At 50.6% G+C, this 9548-nt stretch overlaps 1 protein-coding gene across 1 annotated transcript in view; it reads left to right on the top strand.

The window, feature by feature from the left end:
• The first annotated feature begins 124 nt into the window (after positions 1–124).
• Positions 125–9548, top strand: part of HDLBP (high density lipoprotein binding protein) — a 37292-nt gene continuing 27868 nt past the window's right edge. The window contains exon 1 of the mRNA XM_032193169.1: positions 125–231. The gene's annotated coding sequence lies outside the window, so the exon portion shown is untranslated. The remainder of the gene's footprint in view (positions 232–9548) is intronic.

Raw genomic sequence — 9548 nt, 5'->3', positions numbered from 1 at the left:
TCTCCTTAAGCCCCGCCCCTAAGGAGGTGCCGGCCAAAGCGCGGAGCCGCGGGCCCCTCCCCTCCCGTGCGCATGCGCCCGCCCCGTTCCCATAGCAACCGGGCGGGCAAGGGCCGCGGGGCGGGGCCGGCTGTGTGCGGGTAGGTCACGCGAGTCCCTCTTCTTCCCCAAGATGGCGGCCGGCCGCTCGGCCTCGTACCCAGCATAGGCTTCGCCGCGGGCCTACTAGAGGTAACGGCGGCTCGCGGCGGCGCCCGACGGCACTGGGAAGGGAGGGAGGTGCGGGTGGGGGGCGCCGCGGGTACGCGGGGCGAGGCAGCGGGCCCGGCTTGGCGGCCGGGCGGGCTCCGCCGCCTCCGACAAGATGGCGGCAGCAGAGAGGCGGGCGCGGGGGGCGGCATGTCTAGCGGGCGCCCGGCTCTGCTCTATGGTCCCGGCCTTCCCCATTGGCTCGGGGCGGGTCACGTGTGGCCACCTGCCCCCCTCCAGGGCCGCTCTACCCCCTCCGTACCATAGAGATGGGGCTGGGAGTCCGCCCCCGCCGCTTGAGGTTGGGGGAGGGGGGGGGCACGAAACGTGAGGGGCCGGGTGCGGGCTGCGGCGCTGAGGGGGCCGGGGCCGCCTCGGGTGGAGCCGGGGGGCAGAGCCCGAGGTCCCTGGGGCTGCTTGGGCGGCTCTAAAATGGCTCTCGGCGGGATAAGGGCTGGCTGCAGCCCACCCATAACCGATGAGCCGAGCAAGGCCCCCGAATTTACAGCTCTGGTTGAGAGTTTGTGTGCGGATTCGCAGTGTTCTGGCTGGGAATTAAAACTGAGGGGCGTCTGCAGCGCCAAGGGGTTCGAGGGAGTCGTTTCTTTTCTGGTTGTATTGTGTAACGAGAGAAAAATCTACGCGTTGATATGCGTTGTGTTGCCTGACTGCGGATCTTCTCTTTAGTAAGGCAAGGGAAGCGGTGGCCCAGAGGATTAGAGGCTCCGTTTCCCATGTTGTTGTTACCTGAATGCTGCGAAATTCATGTTAGTTAAAATAGTTTCACAGATGGTATAATGGCTTTTTCTTTTTTCCTCCGTTCCAGTCTGGAAACTGGTGGTCCAGGCATAGTTTCATAGGTGAATTGGGTATTCCTCCCTCTGGTACAGGAATATCCATTAGAAGAAGGGCAGGAAATGAAACAGTAATGGAATCTGTAGTTCTGTGTCTGTCAGAGCCCTGTATCTCCAGCCCTTTGTTTTTATTTGTAGCGCAGCCCATGCTAAAGGCAAGGCCAACCAGATACTCCCCCCACCAAAAAAAATAATAAATAAATAATAATAATAATAATAAAAACCCTTTTCCTTCCAAAACATCCCACAGAGGTGTAGTTTCTCGTGGCTCAGAATGACAGGCACAGGAAAAGCTCTCTCTAGACATGGAGGTAACAATATCTGCAGGCCTGTAATGGCAGGGCTGGAAGAGGTGTTGCAACTCTAATTTGAGCTTTGCCTCCCCTTATAGACACGGTAAGCCTGGATCATTCTCCAGAGTCACTTTCCTGAATGTTTTCTAAGAAGCAGTTAAGGAAGGTTGCTCCTTTTGTAAATTGTTCCAGCGTTTTCCTCCTGATAGTGTGGCAGAGAATCTTTCCCTTCCCTTGGAGCACAGCAGCCTGTTCAGCTGGTGCGGGTGCAGGTAGGATCGTGCTGCTGTGTTTGGGATTTCCCCCAGCGTGCCAGTGCTGTGGGCAGAGCAGGCAGTGGTGCTGAGACCAGGCCACAGAGTTCAGAGTGGATGTGGTGTGTGGCTGAAACAGGCAGTCACTGGGACTGGCAGGGCATCTGGGTTTTCTGCGTGGTATAGGGTTTCTATGAAAACCTTATTTCTATGATTTTTAAGAAGCCACGCAGCAATGGCTGAACTTTCTGGTTGGGTTCAGGAATCTACAGAAGGAAATCTTCAGGTTCCTACTATGTACGCTTGTAAAATGAGCCTTGAAGTGAAAGAGGAAGACTCTAGCAAGTGTCCTCATGCTTAGAAACTGGCAAGCAGTAAAAACGGGGTCTGGAATCTGCCTTTAGGCTTTCCTGGCGGTCAGAGAGAAGTTACAGACCCATCGGTCTCATTCTGAGCAGAAGCAGGAACTGAGCGTGGTCTGGCAGGACATCACTGAGAAACGCCAGCCTGTTAGCACCCTGTGGATCCCACGCAGTCGGAGCCTACTCTCTGGACGTGCCCCTCGTGGCCGTGCTCTCGTGGTGTTGCCGAAGACGTGCACTGCTGAAGGAGTTGCAACAGGGCTTTTTAAAGTGGGCTGGGGAAGGCATGCTCACCGGGGTGTAACGAGTCTAACTTGTCCAAGAGCATGTTCCTGGGAGGCCCAGAGCCCATAAAACTTTTGCAACATGGGCCTGTGCAAGAATTAAGTAGGTGTTGATTGTATTAAAATACCAGAACAGATAAAGAAGGGATGTGAAGGAAAACCCAGCTGCAGTATTAGGCTGCCCGTGGTCGTCTTCCTGATTGCCTTAACCTTGAAAGAAGAGAGCATTCGGTTGGATCGTGTAGTGCGGCGCTGTTAGGTGGTGGCTGCTTGTTTTCTGTCTGTTTTTTTGGGGGGGCCTTGGTCTAGAAGCTATTCCAGTGGGGCCCATGCTCGTGGGAGGCGGTGGCGGTTCTCGTGGGCAGCAAGGCTCCGCGGGGAAGGCAGGGCCCGGGCCGGTAGGGCCTGCTAGGAGGGACTGGGGGGGAGCTGGGGAGAGACCCAGAGCTGTTCTCATAACCTGGCGGGGTCGTGTGAGGCTGCTACTTGCAGCAGGAGCTCAGTGTCCCAAGTCAGGGGTGGTTTCAAGAGCTCTTCTCATTTTCGTTTCAGAAATTACTAGTTTTAGAAGAAAATTTTTGGGTTACGGTGTTACCCTGGATGGACTTAGACCTAAGAGAATTTGTCTTGTAGCTTTATTTAGCCGTCCTTTAGCTTTAAAAGGAGAACTGTTTACATCCTAAAAATCTGCTGGTAGAATCTTGTGAGTTATATTGCCATCGTAAATGGAAAAAGCCTGCGTGCTTCAGAATTGCAGTGACCTTTTTCCCCCATCTTCCTTCTATGCACTAACGCGGCCCTGTAGCTCTCGTGGTGTGACTTCAGTGGAAGAGAATCTCACATTCTGAAGGGAGGCAGGTTGAAAAGAGATGTATCAATAAACAAGGAGGAAAAGTTCTGGCCAAAGCGGGGGGAAAAGCTTCTTTATTTAGAATATTGTATGTGTATAGAAGTCTCTGGCTTGCTGGAAGATTTATCTGCTTAAGGTTTTAATTCTAACAAGGGAAAGTAGTTGGGCTAAGATAAGTGTTCTGGGTTTATTTTGTCTTGTGTGAAACTTATCTATGTTGAAGCTGAAGCAGTGCTTTTTTCCTTCGTTTAGGTGATCTTTGTTGTTTCACCGTGCAGGTATTTTCCCAGTCTCTCAGAAATAGGAGCCTTCTTTCTAGCAGCTATTGTTTTATGCATATTGTTGTCTTTGAACTTGCTGGTAGACATCGCTCATCTCGTGACTGCTTCGACTTTGTTGATTCTCACATCTGGCAGATGTTTCGAGTCTTGAAGATAGCTACTCCTGTTTTGCAAACTATGAGTAGGTATCTTAGCGTGTAAGTAACGAATACGTTCCTGCCTCCTGGTGCTGATCTGCTGACTTGAGTTGACTCGGGAAACATTTGGGGTTGAACTAGACACGCTGAAACTTTGTAGCTGTGTGTTTTGGACAGGGTTAAATAGGTTTCTCCTGCAAAGAAGGCAGGGAGCGTGTGGCGATGTGTGCCTGTGAGCATCCAAACGCCGTTCAGATTTCTGCCCGCTGTCTTAACGCAAAATGGCAGTGGTGTGTAGAGGAGGCAGGAGGAGAGACGAAGAACCTGGTGGCAGACCTGACATCGCAGCAGTTCTCCTTTCTAACTGAGGGAGGATGGAGTCTCTTCTACAGCATTTTTGGCAGCCGCCAGTCTCGGGAAGAAACCTCTGCCCGGCAGGAGCAGCGCACGAGCCCTGTGCCAGGCTGGAGCGACGTCGGGAGGTTGCTGAGCGTGGCAGTGGCTGCGGCCCTGCTGGGGCAGCCACACCGGGAGCACGATGCCCCTGAGTGGCAGCAGCTGGGGCAGGGAGCTGCGGCCAGCTGGAGCCTCGAAAGAGGTGCTTGCAAAGCAGCTGGCAGGAGAAACAGGGAGAAAGCAGAGAAGAAGATGGACCGCAAAAAGGGGGTGGTTGGAGGAAACCTTAATGAGTTTAACTGCAATGGAAAAATGGCACTGCGAGAAGGGAAGGGATTGGCTCGGTGGCTGTAAGATACCAAGAAATGATGATTCATAGGAAAAAATCTGCCTCTGAGAGGATTGAATAGCACAGTAATATTCATGCAACCTCCCTTAAACGACACTCTTTAATTTAATTGTAAAGTAAAATGGATTTATTTGTTGACGCAAAATGGAAGTGGTACCAGATCCTGCTACACCCAGCAGCATAGAGTCTGGAACTGTTTTCCAGCATCAGTTTTGTTGTCTTTTCTAAAGATTTTACACTAATGGGAAAGAACCATTTGGGAAATGCTTGGGGGTGGAACTGATGGATGTGTTTGTTGCTAATGGGGGCTGGGGATGACAGCCACAGAGAACTCCTCAAGTGCCCTGCATGTGAACAGAAGTCATAAATGTGGGTGATTCTGGTAAAAACCGTCCATACCTGTAACGTGTACAGCACACCCTCGTCTGCACAACAAGTACCTGGGAATGAACCCTTCTGGAAGGGAGTGCTGATACCCTGACAACTGATACTGGCGGGCTGTGGCTCTGTGCCTGGTGATCCCGTGTCCCAGCACCTAACTCCCCCTGAAGGAGGAGAGGCTGGGAGCCGGGCAGTATTTTGGCTGTTACCGCTCAGCTCGGAGGTGGCCAGACCCAGCCTTTTCCATGCGTGGAGCTCGTAATTCCTTGGTGATGGTCTCAGTCAAAGTCCACAGAAGAGCTGCCTGACCCACGCAGCGCACTCAGACTTTAAAGGAAGGTCACTGGTATCGTATCTCATCGTAAATATAAAGCAGATGCAGCGAGCTTTCGTAAAGCTAACCTCTGGCAGATATTTCATCAGGGACCAGCTGCCTGGAAGAACCATCTTGCATCATTCAGATGTCAGCCTTGGTCTAGGGTATTGGCACGTAGCAGGGGCATCACTCTGTCCCTTTACCCCCACGTCAGCTAGTTTTGGTGGACTGTTTCTTCACACTGTTTTTTGTGGTGGTTTGTCTGAAAAATCCCTGAAGGCCTCTTTGAGAGGAGCACTGAGTCCCCGGACACCCAGTGCTCGGTGCAGGTGCAGCCACCTGCAGCAGGGCCTCTCGCTGTTTCTCTTCCTGTTTCTGGTCCCCTGCCCCTGGCTGTCCCCATGTGTCTGGTACTGGGGATTAAACAGGACAAAGCCTGGGGCAGGGACATCGGGCATGGGGTGGACACCCAGTTTGGGTCAGGAAAATGGAAGTAAAGAAGGGTCAGAGCTGCTGCCGGGAAGATGGCCCTGTTGGAAGGGATGGGGCAAAGCCAGAGAAAAGCCCCAGTGGGGTGAGAGGCCGGGAGCTCCCGAAATGGGGCCGTTGCTGCTCGTCCCAGGGTTCGAGTCTCCCCAGAGGTGCTGGAGGCAGTGCAGGCTGCCTGAGCTCCTTGCCCCTCCCTTCTCAGCTGGAGCCCGACCCTGGCAGTTTCCATTGCACAGCAGAAAGTAAGTTTGCTGTTATCTCTGTTCAGGTGATAAAGGGGAACGTAAACCTTGCGTCGGAGCAGCTGGAAGGAAAGCCGAGGAGGACAGCTCGGAGAGCAGGCAGGGTGTGAGAGGGAGGGCGGCAGGTGTTAGGGTTGGCCTGTTGCTGTATGTGCTGGTGTTTCAAAATTAACGCCTTAGTGCTTGCTGCAGCCTGCTGGGATGTAGGTGCCTGGTCATGCAGGGACCCTTGGCATCTCTGGAGAAGCTCTGCTTTGTAAATATGTGACTCTGCTTGAAAGTAGAGCTGGTTACATAGCACTGAGGAAACTGGAGTCCTACACCCGCTCTTACAAACAGTGTCATGAAATTGAAACGTTGACTTGACGGCTCTGGTTGTGATGGAGCTGTGGCTCAAAATGAGATCAAACACAGTACCCAGCGGGAAAAGTATCTGGAGACATCTCGAAGTTCTTGGAAGAAATGTTAAACCTTTGATTTCTCTCTGCAGCCTCGCGCTGCTCATCCAGCAGAGACAGCAGCGGCGTGTGGGTGGAGGACTGCACGGCATCAAGTGTCAAAGCAAAAAAAAAGGTGCCTAAAACAGCACACGTGCCCTGCCAGCTCCAACCCAAAGATGAGCAGGGTGGGACTGGAACTGGTTCAGTTATCAGAAGGTGTTTTAAGTGTAAAATAATACTTTTCTCAACAATTGAGGGATATAGCTTCACTCGGTTCCTGCTGTCTCTCTTCTTTCATAGCAGGCTTAGAGTGGCCTTGCAGTTTTGGAAGGGAAGACCGTGGGTTTTTTCCCTGTCAGTTCAGATCACCGTGATGTAATTCTCTCTAACTCACCAAGAGCCTTTTGCTTGGCCTGGTGGAGATTAGGAATTAGCGCTTGGCTGTGGATATGCTGAGCCCCTGTTGCATGCGCTATGAATAGGACAAAGGGAGGTTATGCTTAAATAGGGTCTTGTCACAGCTTTCCAAAAGTGGCAGTTAAAATCAGGTATTTACTTCATTGTTTTTTCGCAGGGATTGCTGCCAAATGGAAGATATTTTGGGTTCCTTCCCTCTCCAGACAAATCGCTAGCCTCCCTGCAAGTTTGCTTGATTTTTAGTAGTTCTTCTAAGGTTTGCTCCCGTCACAGTAACACTGGCTTTTGTGGGTCGTGTTTTCAAACTGTTGATTGTAACCTGATGGTAGAAATAAAGAGGAAAATCTTCAAAGTAAGCGTCGTGCAAAGCCACATGACTTGGGGAGCTGGAACTCCGGGGAAAAAAATACCAGAGCACGTGGAAAGTTTATAGAAATGGAGCTGCAGCATTCCCTGAAGTCTCCGTTGTCCAATAGACATCAGTAACTGAGGAATCTTTAAAATCTGTCAAGGGGCCAGGAATAAACCTGCTTAGGTTTTTCTGTATAATATCTGGAATCAAAGGAGCTAAGTGAGGTATAAAGACTTGCCTCTTGTTTAGTTTGCCGTTTTTCTTATCTTTTTTTCTTTTGCTTTATCTCCTTACCTAGCAGAGTCTCTGTGAAAGGAAGTGGTGGTCACCGTTAGAAACTGCTGCAGGCAGCTCCTCAGATTCTGGCCTGCAGAACAGCTGCTCACGAGTACCTCTGGGAGCAGAGCAGGGAAACCACTGGCACCTCTAAGCGAAGGGACACTGGCAACTTCACGTTGTCTAATTAGGTGATGAGTACTGCAAAAAAATGGGGAGGGGGGGGAGTTCAGGCCTTGCAAGTGCCTTGCTTTTCCAAGCTATGTGATACGTAGTGCATGAGAGCTTCTGGCAACGTCTCTTAAAAAAAAAAAAAAAAAAATGCCACGTGTTCATTTTATATTACAATTGTCGGGGAGAGGGAGCGAGGGACTCTGAGAAGGTAAACAAAAGAAGTCCAACCTGGTAGCTGAAGGAGGGTGAAGTGAAAGTTTCCTTTTGAAGAGCAGACAGAAAATAGCGCGTGCTTTGTTCTGCAGCATCTCTGCAATCCGCACTCGTTGGCTCGCTGTGATATTTAACCACAAGTGTTCAAACAGGCCTTGGGAAGTAGCTCTCAGCTAATTACCAGTGGCAGATTTCTCTTCGGTGCAGGTTGAGCAGGGACCAGCAGTGCCGCAGCAGCCGTCTGAAGGCACCTGTGTCAGATGAGCACGCAGTGGTAATTTTTTAAATGAAAAATCATGTTCAGGTAATAACATGCTTCGTGTTCAGCATAAGCAGTTTGCCCAGGACATTTGTGCAGCTTTGGAGCCCTCATCACCCTGGTGTGGCCCTGCTGGGAGCAGAAGGCTGGGCTATACACCAGGGCCCCAGACCTCCAGCTGAATTTTGAAGCTCTGAATTTCTGTGACTTCTTCCTGTTCCACCACCCTGTCCAGGCTGCCTGTCAGGGAACTTGGTTTCCAACTCGCTTCCCAGTCTTTGAGTCAAGTCAGTGTTTTGTTTTGCTTTACTGTAAAGCTGTAAGGCAGCACAGGAAGATGCTTCCTTTCACTTTGTCCCTCGTGTTTAAACTGCTTTCTGGATCTCCAAGGCAGAAGACCTGAAGTTTGCCTCTACTCTGACAAACTTTTCAATGACTAGATTTGCTCTAACTGCCTCTGAAGCACAGGTAGGAAATCCACCTCAGTCATTCTTGGTCTGAGTGTATTACTTCTCTGTTAAATTCCCAGATTTCTCTCCCAGTCTCTGTGGAAGAACTGCCTCTGACCTTTTGCGTGGATTTGGATTGATTTTATTAAACTGTCCATTGACTTTCTTCCTCATCTCTGAAATGGCATTTGTTTTGTCATAGCACCCGGTATCCAAGGATCACAGTGTTCTGAACAGCGTGGAACGAAATACTAACTCCACAGAGTAAATCAAGACCCCTGGGTGTGTACAGCCAGGGCGATTGGGAGAATTTCACCACAGCAGAGCGGTACCAAAACGAACAGTGGAGCTCAAGTCTCCTGATGGTTTGTCAATGTTAACCACCACATCCAGTTGCCCCACAGTATTCCAGTGTAAGAGATGCGTGCCTCCCCCTGAACTCCAAGCTTTTTCTCTCGCTGTGGTCAGAGGGTGTTGAAGGTACTCGTTCATACTGGAACCCTGCCTATAGCACTGAGTTGCTCCTCTTCTTCTCCCAGAATAATCTATTTTGCTTGTCCCCATTTTATAGAGCGCCCTGCGATCGTTTAGGAGAGGCAGCATATATATTGTTTGCTAGCTGATGGTTGCATAATTTTATTGTCAGAGTGCCCAGGAAATAAATAAGTCATTAACAACCATTTTGGCCTGAGCGGCCTGCTGAGGTTAGTCACCTTCCTTCAGTGGCTGCTCAGCCCCTGTGTGCAGGGAGAGGATCGCCCTCTATAAACAAGATGGATTTACCAAGAGAGGCAAATGATGTCGTGCTCCCCTGGGACCCCTTATTTATACCACCTGGGTTACGTGAGACAAACACATGCAGTCGCTCTGTGCCTTCCACCCCTCTCCCTCAGTCACAGTGGAGTTGGGATTAGTGTATGGGCTCAGGTAGACTTTTATTTTCTACTTGGGTATTTACAGTGGGCCTCTGAAGATGGTGAGGTTGCCTTAGGTACAGAATTAGGGCAGAATTTGGCCCACAGAATCCCTGCTGACTGGTAATGGTGTATGACTGAGGAAAAGAGGTGCCCAACTTGAACGCCTCTGGCATTTTCCTTCCTTGTGGCAAATAAAATCTGGTTTGAAAGCCACTGAGAGACACATAATGCGGACTCACTTTCAGTCAGTGTTTTATGATGATTTCTCCTCGTTCTCATGATGGAAGGATCTATATAACTTGACCCTTCTCTTC

Source organism: Aythya fuligula, chromosome 9 (genome assembly GCF_009819795.1).
Source record: "Aythya fuligula isolate bAytFul2 chromosome 9, bAytFul2.pri, whole genome shotgun sequence".
NCBI lineage: Eukaryota > Metazoa > Chordata > Aves > Anseriformes > Anatidae > Aythya > Aythya fuligula.
Note: the sequence above shows the minus strand (reverse complement) of the source record. Positions and strands in the feature narration are given on the sequence as shown.